This window comes from Lissotriton vulgaris, chromosome 1_1 (assembly GCF_964263255.1).
Source record: "Lissotriton vulgaris chromosome 1_1, aLisVul1.2, whole genome shotgun sequence".
NCBI lineage: Eukaryota > Metazoa > Chordata > Amphibia > Caudata > Salamandridae > Lissotriton > Lissotriton vulgaris.
This window is the reverse complement of record NC_141685.1, coordinates 395,300,615-395,314,623: the sequence shown is the minus strand read 5'-3', so window position 1 is coordinate 395,314,623 and position 14,009 is coordinate 395,300,615.

The following is a 14,009-nucleotide window of genomic DNA, read 5'->3' as shown; positions in this document are numbered from 1 at the left end:
TCTCAGTTGAGCAACCTTTGTTTGTATTTGCCATGCTTTCCCCAGAAATTTTGCAACTCCGCAAATTACCATCATAGATGTAGTGTCTGTTGTTAGAATGCGGAGAGCCACTGAATATTGCCTTATTCCCAGTTCTCTACAAACTGGTCTTAGCCATCTTCTTCTGGGCCCCCTGTACCCCCTAGAGGCAAACAAGAAGTGAGCTAGGGACTCAGTGGGATTAGCACACCCCGGGCAGGTAGCTTGATGGTGAGAGAGGTCACTCCAGCTTCTACGCGTAGTAAAGAATGGATTAATCATGCAGATAATACTGTTGTGAATACACTGATGCTGGGCTGGAGTGCAACACCACATGGTATCAGATTGTATGACATAATGTGATGATCTATTGGATACCTTTCTTGCTACACTGCATTATTAATGTACCGAGTGTCTCTGTGTCTGTTATTAATCATTGTTAATCAAAATAATAAAAAAAAAAATACTTATCGACTCCTCAATTGCACTGGTGGCACTCCGGCATCACAGCGTCACGCTCCATTTATGCCCATTGGGAGAGAAGGAGCTTGAGAGGCTTAAAGACCAAGGCGTGATAGACAAAAGTCTCAGGACCCACCCCCTGGGTCTCCCCCAATGATGATTGCAGAAAAACCAAAGCAACCAGGGAAGATCCGCCCATGCATTGACATGTGCCTCCCCAACCGCGCCATCAAACGAGAGCGACACATCATTCCCACCATGGAGGAGGTAATAGCGGATGTCAATGGTTCCAGCTACTTTTCAAAGCTAGATCTTAACGTTGGGTACCAACAGCTATTACTGTCAGAAGAAAGCTGGTACATCACAACATTCAGCACCCACCTCGGACTGAGTCGATATAAGCAGCTGAACTTCGGCATCTCATCGGCTGCTGAAGTATTCCAGAAAGCAAAAACGGAGTCTCTCCGGCCTGCTGGGCGTCTTGAATGTTAGTGACGACCTACTGATTCACTCGTACTCAGCTGCGAACATCACAGACACCTGAAGGACACTCAAGCACCTCAAAAAACATGGGGTGAAGCTGCACAAAGACAAGTGCTCTTTGTTCCAGCCATCTATCGAATTCTTTGGATGTGTCTTTAACCAAGACGGGATATAGGATACAAGTTGACACTCGCAAGTCTGAAACGATCAAGCAAGCGCCAGCACCCACCACTGTTCCAGAAGTGAGAAGCTTTCTAGGAATGTCCACATATTGCAGAAGGTTCATCCTGGACCTGGTGACCCTCGCTGAGCCCCTGAGGTCCCTCACAAAGGCAGACTCAAAGTGGTCATGGGGCCATCAGGAAGAAGACGTATTCCAGATAATTAAAGACTCCCTTCTTAACAACACCACATTTGTCTACTTTTGATCCAGACAAGTGCACTAAGCTATTGGTTGGTACGAGCCCTGTGGGACAGGGAGTCATACTTGCTCAGGAGCTAGGTAAATGGGCCGCGCTGGCGTTCGCTCACAAGGCCTTAACACCAACGGAAACGTGCTATGCCCAAATCGAGCGGGAGGCCCTCGCGATCAAGTGGGCCTGCGAGCATTTCCAGCTGTACTCAAATGGCCAACCCTTCAAAGCCATCAGGGATTATAAGCCTCTCCCTCCCCTCTTCCAAGGGTCAGCTCCTCCACCACCTGTCTGGATCTGAGAGGTAGGCCATCCAACGCACCACTACCAGATAAGGTCATCTACTGTCCGGGATCAAAGAACCCGCCGACTTCCTATCTCACTACCCGATGCCTTCTAACACCCAGGACAGCCACAACCGAGTAGAGGACTATGTCAGGATGGTTTCAGATACAACCTGTCCCCAAGCTCTACGACTGAAAGAAATCAAGGAAGCCGCTGAGACGGACCCTGTCATCATTTGAGTACAAACAGCAGTTGTAAGCAGCACATGGTGAGCCTTCCTTCGGGACGCCAAAGACTGGCCAGGCAAAGAAAGAGAGAGCCTGACGAAGAAGTGGAGAGTGCAGGATGAATTCAGCACCGCCGCAGAAGGACTATGTGGGTCTCACGTTGTGAGGCCGAAAGCACTGAGGCACTATGCCACGCTACTGTCTCACTGATTACACCAGGGTGCCACAAACTGAAGACAAGTATGAGGGAGAAGGTAAGGTTTCCTGAGTTAAAAGAGATGGCTGAAGACCTTGTTCTGCCAACTGACAGGTGCCCTGGAGATTCAGGTGCCAGTAATTACCGAAGACACCTGTGTGACCCCTTGGGCCAAGCTAAATATGGATTTTGGGAGTTTCCCTGATGAACAGACCACCTCGATACTGGTGCTCTTGGTCCTGGTGGTCCTTGGTCCTGGTGGACGCATATTCGACATATCCAGTCATAGGAGTAATCAACTCGCCAGCTTTTCTCCATGTCGCCCCAGTCCTCGAGAACGTATTTGCCATTTTTGGTCTACCCACCGAGATGAAAAGTGACAATGGATCGCCTTTTCATGGCGCAGAATGTGGGGATTTCCTCAATCAACTTGGAATACATCACCATCGCTTCACTCCCCAATGGCCACAAGCTAATGGTGAGGTCAAAAGGTTTATGCTCACGATGAACAAATCGCCACCAATGAGCAGGAAAACCCTTAACGCCACCTACAATTAATCCATAGAGAATATATTGGGGAGAGGAGTTGGCCTAATGGCTAGGGCGGGCAACCTCGAATCTGGGGAACAGGGTTCGAGTCTTGGCAATGACGCTGAACATCCTGTGATTCTGGACAAATCACTTAATCTCCCTGTGCCTAACATAAATGAATGTGTCCTCATGTAACACAACTGGTGCTATGTAAAGCGCTCTGATACCCGATTCCGGGTCAAGTTTGTGCTATATAAAACTCCATTAAAATAAAATATCGAAGTTCTCCCCATACCACAACGCAATAGGCATCCTGGACTCTGATGTTCAACGGACCCCATTAAGACATGATTTCCACATACCCGGGGTGGACACCGCCTCCTCATGATGTTCAAGGGACCCAAGCATGTCATGAGCGATTCACCGCCCTCACCAGCCAGACTTGGCGAGCAAGGGCCCTATCACTCCTGCTCGGTGATCATGTAGTCATCAAGGACCCAAGCCTGGGTGGAAGTTTACGACACAATTTGAGCGTGGCATCAGAAGTGATGGACCTATGGTGACGGCCAGCAAAGGGACAAGTAGTAGTCTTAAGGAACATATCATGGTTCTAAAAGGTTGAAACCTTATCCCGACACCCCTCTCAAAGTGATAATAAAGAGAACACTGACTAGTAGGAGTACAGAGAAGACTACGCAATGGGTAACAAGCCCATGGATCGGGTCCTGGCGGATCCCACAGGCAGTCGACATGATGACACGCAAGCCGGTTCTCCCGACTGTGATCTACCCTCTCGTAGTCAACGCCCTTGGGGTTGCAAACGGCTCCAAGACTTTGCATGTCAAGTGAAATGAACTCTGATCTTCAAGATCAAGTTGGGGAGGGATGTATCAGGTTAGCGGTCCTGCTCCCTGTTTGCCACCTGAATGTACATATACCACATTATTTAGCCAGGCGTGGCCAGAGAATTTAATTAAATGGAAGTAGACCGCTCTGGGTCTCACTGAAACACTGGCATTCTGAGTGCATAGTGGTATTTTGAGGGACCCGGGAGCGGGGCCTACACTTGTGGGGTATTAGTAGGTTATCATACCCCAACGCTACAAGTGTCCCCCTCCAGGTCACTGCCCAGTTCGGCCGCACCGGTTGCACTGACCTAAAGAGGCCCTGCTCTTATGTATACCTTGTGCATATCTATTGCTCCAATCGAGGCTCCTCTCATGATCAAGGTGCAAACTTGCACATGCGTCCTTGTTTCAAAAGAGATCACAGCCTAGAGATAAGACAGTGCATAGCACATACATTATATAGAGCAAAAAACTAAAGTGTTTTGGTTTTACAACCAAATAATCAAGTGGGACATAGAAGGATTGGCTACATGATGCACTACTTATGACTCAAAGGGGCACATGCATTAAACTCTGAATTAGGGATTCCTTAATAGCAAATTTTAAAGAATCACTATTAAGAAATCGCTATAATAAATGCATGAACAAATTCACAAATAAGTAGCGAATCGGTAAAAATTGCAATCGCAAAGAGCGATTGCATATTACTGATTCGCTAATAACGAAATACATATTTGCGACATCGCTATAAGCGAGATCGCAAATAGCGAAATCGCAAATTGCGAAATCACAACTGGCGAGTCGCTTTTGATGCATGATGATGACATCACAACCAGGAAGTGATCCATCCCATGCTTCTTTCAGTGCACTGAGAGTGTCAGAAGAGGAGGCTGAGTGCAGGAGCATAGCAGGAGAAAGCAATTGTGGGCGTGCTAAACTGTTCTGTGCCAAAAACATGGAATCAGCAGCACAAGGGAATAGTGCAGCAACAAGAAAACGTAAAATAAAATTCAGTGAGAAGGAAATTGAAATCTTCATTGAGGAGGTTGTGAGGATACACGATAAGGTTTTCCGGAAACTATCTCTCCAGGTATGCGAGTCAGAGAAGAGAAGAATCTGGCTCAGGATCGAAAGAAAAGTAAACGCAGTAGGGGGTCACACACCGCCAAATTGACAACCTGAAAAAAGGTGGCATGACCTGTGCAGACGTGCTAAGGAAAGGATTGCCGACAGGCTCAGGGAGGCTAAGAAGTCTGGAGGGGGACCAGCAACACTGTCTGTCAATACACCCTTGGGGGACCTAGTCGAGTCCACCCTCCAGGCTGAAGCTGTAGTGGGAGTGATGCAGATGGATACCTCAGGAGCGGCCAGTACTACACAAGGTAAGATGCATGCAAATGTCCATTTCAAGATGTTTATTAATCGTGAAACATCACCCCAGTTCAGCTCTAGTGTTCAGAATCAAACTCCAGTCCACATTTTACTTGCAACACTCAAATTCATTATGGGAGTAACAGGCAGGGAAGGCAAGTTGGAAGGCAAATACAACAAGGAAGTAACAACACGTGAACACTGTGTGTCAGATAGTAATTTAATGAGACAAAAAAATGCTGAATGTGACATGACATTCCTTTTAGAATTACTAAATATTGCACTGTTTAACATCACAGATGCAACAGCAGATGAGTCGGAGGAAAGTGAAGGCAGAGGCACAAAGGAGACTCTGAGTGAGGCAGATGTGGAAACACCTGTAGCCCCACAAAGGACAGACCCTGCACCCACTAGACGCAGGTCCCCTGTCCCACCACTGCAGCCTATGGAACTTGAGGAGGAGAGTGAACCAGCTCCACAGACAAGCCAGCCTCGAGGAACAGCCACAACAACACCCCAGTCACAGGTCCGGCGTAGCACAAACCAGTGGCGGAGGTGCAGGTCAAGGGCACTGATGTCATCACAGGAAGACGAAAGTCCAAATGTTTGGGGTGGGCTGGAGAGCCAGATGCTGAGGGTGCTGTCCTTGCAGGCAAAACACGGGATCGATGCAGGCACAACTCAGCAAAATGGTGAAAAACATGGTAGTAATGAGCGACTGTGTGAAAGAGTTGACAACAGCAGTGGTGGAAGGCAATAGGCAGTCGAATGAAGCCATGCAGGAGTTAACCAGGGTGATGAAGGAGGACCAGGTGTCACAAAGAAGAAGGTATAGCCAATTATTATTGCGCCTAGATGGCTACACAAAATCTAACAGCCGCCTGAGCAATAATACAGCACTGCTGTCCTGTCGGTCTGTGGCCATGCGTGGCCAGGGCACTGGTCCAGGTTACTAATGCCGTAGAGCAATTCCAGACTGCTACTACTGGGGGCAGCAATGTAATGGGGGGAGAGGGGAGTGAGGAGGCGTCTAGCCTCAGTAGCCTGTTGGTGCCAGTCACTACATGCTGGAGGCTCACCACTAGGAGCACAACACCTTCCGAAGCCTCCATGTTGGTTGAGAATGAGGCTAGTGAAAGGCGTTTGGGAGTGCGTGGTGGAAAAAAATAGTGAGACCTTGCCAGACTAACTCACAGATGATGATGTAACCATTGACAATGCCATGGTAGTGACTGTCATACAAGTCTGATGATGAGGTATTGTTGTTTATGCTGTTCACAAGCACTGTGCTAATTTGCACCTGGTATGTGTGCTTTATCACAACCAAATAGTTAAATGCAAATACATGCAGTACAGTACAAACATGCTGTGTCGTGTCTCATCATTACCCACCTCAAAAATAATGTTGTTTAATTTCTGCACGTCTCCTTCTCCCTCCTGCTAAGCTTGCCCCAAGTGCTGGTCGTTGTTGTGGCACTGAATGGTTGTCCACCTCAGGCTCGCTGTCTGACAGTTTCAGGGGTATGCCTCTCCTGGTAGCGATATTGTGCAAAATGGCACATGCAGCCACAATTCTGCAGCAGGTCTCAGGCCAGTACTGAAACACTCTGCCAGTCTTGTGGAGGCAGCGAAAGCGACTTTTCATCAGTTCAAATGTGCACTCGATGACATTTCGTGTGGCGATGTGCGCTGCATTATACCTCTGCTCATTTGGGGTGGTTGGGTTGAGGTATGGTGTCAAAATGTTGTTGCGCACGGCATATGTGCTGTCACCTACAGGGTAGTAAGCAAACGGTTAGTGACAGTTATGCACTGCCATTTGGCCATTGTGTGAGAGAAATGATAACATATGTTTACTAAGCAGATGTCCTCCAAAATCACCCCTGAGCAGATGAGTGTGTATGCCACTGTGTTGAAATATATAGGAGTCATGTGTGCTTCCAGGGTATTGAGCCACAATGTCTGTTATGATATTGTTAGCATTGCAGACTACTTGGATATTAAGCGAATGATAGGATTTACGGTTCATAAAAATGTATTCATTCACTGCTGATGGACAAATGGCAACATGCGTACAATCTATGCTGCCTATTACATGGGGAAACCAGGCTACATGATAGAAGTCCAGTTTAGCCTTAAACAATTGAGGGGAAGCTAATGTGTATTTGGATCCTTGTCATCATGGTGTTCAGGAATGAATTTATGAAACGTAACAAGGAGCTTTGTGACACCCGTCCAGCTATAGCTACTACACCCTGAAAACTGCCTTATGCAAGTAGGTGCAGGCATCAAAGGACCTGCACGTGAGTGGGAATGGCATTGGTCCTAGGAGTCTGGCGCCGCAGTAGGGGATCCAATTTTGCAATTAGATCAAGGATCATGGCAGCATTTAGCCTATACTTGTCGTAGATTTCCTCATCTGTTTGTCCCAACAATGTGATGCGCACTCTGAACATGCACTCCTGTATTCTTCTTCTTTGCTGAGCTTCTGCATGGAGCCTCATCCTCCTCGCAATACCGTAGAGCGCTGCCATTGTGAAAGATTCAGAGGCCTCTGGGTCTGTTTAAATAGTTTGCTACTGTTTATCACTTGTAGGGAATTCATACACCTGGTTACCACCTTCCTGTGATATTTTGTAAATTGCGCTTGCAAAATAGCGAAATTCACTGAAATCACATCGTGATTCCTTAGTTGCGATTCGCAAATAAGTATTCGCTAAATAGATGATCACAAATAAGGAATCGCAAAATTGATGCTTGCAAAGTTAGCAATTCCTTTTTTTTTTCTCGCAAATTTTAATTCATGCATTGGGAATGGCTAATTTGCAGTCGCAAACTTGCTTTTTTGTGATTTAAAACATTTGCGATCACAAATTAGCTTGATGCATGTGCCCCAAAGTCTCTCAAAAAGCAAAAACACTTACAATTGTTGACGTTTTGTCCTCCAGTGACAGAGACTTTCAACAGGATCTTATGAGAATTATCAGTAGCACCCTAGGAGAGATAACAGAAAGTAAAGATGACTGTGGTCCTAGCTGACCACTAGTGTGCATACCATAGAAGTTGCAGTGGAGAAAACGTCCTACCTATATTTTACTCAAAATGATTCAAACTCTGCCATTTAAGTCCTGCAACTGCTGAGTGTAAGGAATTGGGCTGGTAGTTGTGAAGTGTGTGAACGCATGCGAAGCAACAGCCACATGCCCCGTCAGGGTGAACCAGCAAAATTCACTAAGTTAACCTGCGCTTAACCCTCTGTAGCTTGGCACAAAAGCATTCAGGGTTAACTTAGAGGCAATGTATAAAGTATTTATGCAGCACTAAAACAGCAATAAGGTGAAAACAAAATGTGAGAAAAATATCACATCAATTTAGAAAAATAGATTATGAATAAATAAATGATTTGACTTTGAAATGACAAAACTCCACTCAGTAGAACTGGAGATATGCAATTTTGAAGATTTAGATAAAAGTTGCAACAAAAGGGAGCTGAGCGCCAACTGAAGGCATGTGGCTGTGTTGGACACGGACAAAGTTACAAGTGCAGGCCTGCTGAGGATTGTATCCTATGTCCTTGGTGCCCAGTCTACATGGCGATGCTTTGCAAGGCTTTGCGTCGTCTGACATTGCTTTGAATGAAGCTATGTAGTGGGGTTTGCGTCACTCTTCATCGGTTCCAATAAGCTACATGGTTAGGATTTGCGGGTTTTTGTGTTGCTCAGTGTGGACTCTGATAAAGGTGGGGTAGCTATGCGGCAAGGCTTTGCAGGGCTTTTCGTCATACAGTGTCAATTTTCATGAGGTTGGCAGCTGTGTGGCAAGGCTATGTGGACCTATTTGTTGTGTTGCGTCAGTTCCAATGAAGCTTGTAGCTAATGTTGCAAGGATTTGAGGAGCTACTCTTTGCCAGCCAAGAGCCCAGGACCTGGGGAAACACTATTTGGGAATCAGGAGCACACTCCGGCAGAGACAAGAAGGGCTCAGGCATGTCATGTTGCAGATCCAGGCAGGTCCAGTTCTGCTGGATAGTCGCAAGGAGGCTTCTGGAGCTTGTTGTGTCCCTGTAGCTCAGAACAGGAGGTCTGTCCGCTGACCTTTGAAGTCTCTCAGGTATCCTGGAACTAAGAGAGGAGTTTGAGTCTTCCCTCTCAGGCCTCAATCAGCTGATGAGTCCACTGACAGCATCTACAGGGCCAGAAGTGTACTAAGAGTTGGTCTGAGCAGTTGTTAATTTGTACAAAAACAAGTGCCAAGGCCCTCTTCAGGAGTCCACTACATCTTGCACGATCCATTGCCCCTGCCAGAACTGCCAATGTCAATACCAACACAACTACGAGCCATGACACCCCTGTAAGTGTGACTATTTAGACTATAGTGGGCCACCCATAGCTATGAGATGGTTGGGTGGCAGGTAATAGTAATTTTTAAGGTATATTGAATTACTAATCAACTGTTGTCCTCATATCAAAATTTGACAACAGTGGCGGACTGTAAAAAGTGCCATTGTTGGCAATGAATTACTAGTGCCAATATTTACACCTCACTCCAGATTTGAAGTAGGAAAAACCTCTAGACTTCCACCTACATCTACTTCTGGAATTCATTCCTCTGTGCTGGCCCGAGAGGCTTGGAGTGACAAAAGTCTAGTGTGAAGTTTTTTGTGAGTGTGCTGAGGCAGTGCCTTTGAAGGGCAAGTGTAGTAGGTGACAGCTCCGCCCCTTCCATCTACTGAGGATGGCCCATTCTGCCAACACTCAGTCCTCCCTTTGTGAAACTATCTGGGAGAAATACACAAAGGCCAACTGCTAACTACACCTAGACATGTGCCCCAGAATACGAGCTACAGGCACCAAATGGATAGGACAATAAAAAACAACTTTTTAAAAGTGGCTGTTTCAGAATTGGTACTTAAAATCCAACTTTACCATTAAAGAGGCTTTTAAATTACAATTCTTTGGAGACCAAAGAGGACATTCGTGCATATCCCCAATAAAAAAAATAATCACTTATTAAATGCAAGAAGGTAAACCAATGTTATCCTATGGTGAGAGGCAGGCCTTGCAGAGGTTTTCAGTACAGTGACAAATAAAGTAAAAAGTACATGTTCCTCTTTTTAAATGTATGCACCTTGCCCTTGGGGCTGTTTAGGGCCTACCCCAGGGGTAACTAATATGTAATAAAAAGGTTTAGGCCTGGCAAAAAGTTTGTTATACCTGGTCGAAACTTCATACAGGCTGCATTGGCAGGCCTGAGACATGTTTAAAGAGCTACTTAACAGGATGGCACAATTATTGTTGGAGGCCCAATAGTAGCAGTTAATTTACAGGGCCTGGGTACATGTAGTACCACTTGACTAGGGACTTATAAATAAATTAAATGTGCCTACTGGGTGTAAGCTAATTTCATCTTTGTAGTGGTTAGCAGTGGTAAAGTGTGCAGAGTCCTAAAAGCCAACACAAAAGGTTTTCAAAAAACGAAAGGGTTAAGGTACTAAGTTTGGGGATGACCCTGCAGAGAGGGCCATTTTCAGCACTGATGGTTTGCCAGGCCGTAATACTTTTTGGCGTGAATTCTGAACCCAATCCAAAGCAAGTTATGGTGCAGTCATTGCCCACATTCAAGAGGACTTAAAGACGGCTAGCTTTGAATGAGTATACCTACTTTATCAGTGAAACCAAACATCTCCTACGCCCTAAGATTAAAGAAATATATCTGCCAGCATTTCCAGTTTCTATCCCATATGTTAATCTGCATCAGCAGCGCCTGTTATCAGTGCTGGGTCTCCTAACATGGTGCCACATTATAAATTCACAGGAGACCTATACTCTGTTCAGTCCTCGCTGTACTCTGCATTTTAGTGTGACCTACGCAGTTTCTTTCCGATACCCCAAAGGTTGCTTATATTTTGTCATACTTGTCCAAGGACACTCATTTCAGCAAAGGCCCTTAATGTTAAATAGTCCTTGGATTCAACAAAATACCATCTTTTTAGAACAGTTAAAGGAAATGTTGGCTCGGTGACAGAATAATCAAGCATCTCACTTACTGCAAGCTGGAAACAATATTATTCCATCCATTAGTCAATTCACACGATAATACTACTAAATATTGACCCCCAGAATATCGTTGTAAAGGAATATCAATATTAGAATGTTGAGAGAAATTTCTTTAAAGGTAAGTACATATAGAGAAGTACAGATTTACTATTCTCACTCCAAATTTACATAACTTCAAGATATGTAGTGAGTAGGTACATGTATGTGGAGTTAAGTGTAGGACATCTAGATTTACTTACCTGTCAGTATTTTACTCTGATATCTTGTCCTCAATATTTTGACCCATCAATTTTCTGGAGTCGATATTAATTGTGCAGACTAATTCACACAAATAAAGCTGCTGCATCACATCAGACATTTTGGTGTTTAATCATCCCACTACATCTAACAAATCGATCAATTTAATACTTCAGATAGGTCAACATAAAGTAGAGCATGGCGAAAGATGCAGGGACTCGTGCTGATGGATGCAGATTACTCCAACAGACATCTCCCAATGAAGAAAAAGATCAGAGAAGGAAGAACAACGTATGTATTTACTGCAGTAAAGCAGGACACTGTGAGAAAATGCCCAGAGCTGGTGGAAAACAAAAACACCCGGCCTTAATTAACAGATCTGGGTTGGGTGATTCAAGGCTACAAGTGTCTACTGAGACTAGAACCCACTTTTGCTAAAAGTCGTGACACTCATTCCTTCTGGCCTCCTTGAATGTTAGATGTTACTATGCTCAGTAGAAAAGCTGCTTTATAGACAATCAAATCACAGAACTACATGATATCCCTACAAGATGAAATAGTAAACTCAAGTCCATTAAAGTTATAGAAGGTGCATATTTGAGCCATGCAAAGTGTGCAAAGAGACAGAGTTAGACCACTGACTTACGAGGCTTTGAAAGCAGTAATTTCAATGTATTTGTTACTCCTAATTTTCACATTGTCTTGAGAAGTTTTTAGTTACATCAACATAATCCAGCACTTGATTTGAAATCCTATGAAGTTCAGCTCACCTCAGATTACTGCAAGAAACATTGCTTTTCAACGCATTTATCCTCACAGATACGCCATTTGCCAGGCTGGTTCTTTTTGAATTGTAAAGAATTGGATAATCCTATTGCAGAAACGTATGTAGATTTCCAGGATGCATTCAGCAAAATAGGGGTCAATTCCATGCCACCTCAAACGGAATACAATTTTGTAATAGAGTTGGTGCCAAATGTAAAGATCTCTCATGGTAAAATAAATTCATTTACTGTGAACCAAGATGAAACTTTGAAAAACTATACTAATGAGAATTTAACTAAAAGCTTCAGTAAGAATGCCATATCACCGACAGGTGCACCCATCTTCTTTGTCCCTTTTCAAATAGTGACCTGAGACTCTGTGAATTATCAGGAATTGATTGCATCACATTAAAGAATCAATATCATATGCCACTGATTTCAGGACTTTTAGAACAAGTCGACACTACCAACGTTATCCACTTTAGAATAAGGGGGCCAAGAATTTAGTTCAAATAAAAGTTGGTGACAAATCGGAAACCTGCTTCTAATACAGGGTACAGTCACTTTGAATACTTGGTCATGCTTTTTGGCCAATGCAATGTGCCGGTCTACTTTACACACTTGATGGATTATATATTAAAAGACATTTTTAACACTTTTGTAATTACTTAGCTTGTTGAAATTTAGATTTTTTGCAAGGTTTGAAAGTCCATAGACAATATGCACACGCGGTCCCAAAGTGCATAAGAATTCTCTGTTGGCTAAGTTGGAGAAGTGCATTTTTTTGTCATTTCTGGGGTTTTTCTTACCTGATGAAGAGATTAGTATTGCTCCACAAAAGGTATTTGAAGCTACTGAATGACCCATAGCTAGCATAAAGGATATACAATAATTTCTAGAAATGTAGTAACTCTCAGCACCCAAGTGTGTGCTGTTCTTCTCAAGATTCCAGCATCTTATCAGGGAATACGTATGGAAAAGCTGACTATTTGTCTCAACAGCTTTAACCTAAAAACCCAAAATATATGTGCCTCATAATTTACCTGTGCCGAATGCCAACATATCTGACTTAGAGAGTTTTTTGTACTGTTTAAAATTTGAGCTATCCTCCTGGGATCAACAACAATAAATTCATGAGAAGCCTCATGATTGCACCATAATGGAAGGATTAGTCTCTCATAAATGTATACTGTTTTTACATTTCTCTGAATTACAGAGTAAATTACTGTTCTGGTCAGATGACACTTCCATTGATGGATATTCTGGTGACAGAAAAACTTGTAGGCAAATATGTGAAAACAGATTCTATTTGGGCCAAGATAAAATCTTCCAATCAAAAGCCTTCAGTCCCTCTAATCTTTTAACCACCTGTGAAAGGCCCTGGAAGAAAATCTCTATCGATTGTATTACTTATTTGTATCCTTCAATGACCAACCCCGTAGGGCTAGTAGTGGTGGATTATTTCACTAAATATGTTCATTTTATTCCTTTGCATAAACGACCTGCTGCCCTGCAGTTGCATAATTATTTTGAAGGAGGTGGTCCGATGACATGTATTAACTTCTGATCACTTAAAGAGGTTCCCAATTAATTTCAAAGTTTTGGAACATACTAATTCATATTATCAATATAAGGTCTACTGGCCATCAGTTTGAGACTGATTGAATTAACCAATCCCTGGGACAATTTTCAGCTGTTACACTATGAACCAATAGGAAGAGTGGGTTTATTGGTTAACATTAGCAGAATTTGCCTTTAATTTGTCTAAAATGAATTCCCTGCATTTGTCTTCAGGATATTCTCGCTCTATTTCTTTGGTTTTCGCCTTCAATTGATCCCTGAGATGGTACCATCCCCTTCAGCCCCATTAGGTAAAGCTTCACTGTCCTCAAGCACTTCAGTGCAGGTCAGCATCCTACTACACTCATATCAAGCTGCCAGTCATTGGCAAAAATCTACCAGTTACAAAAAAGGAGATTTGGTTTGTTTGTCCACTCATTTCCGAAAATTACCTAGTTACCTTGTTTGAAATCCAAGTTTGCACCTCGATTTGTGAGTCTTTCTTTGGTGTTATGTTAGATAGGAGTGTAGTTAGATCTTTCCAAAGGGTGGCACTCT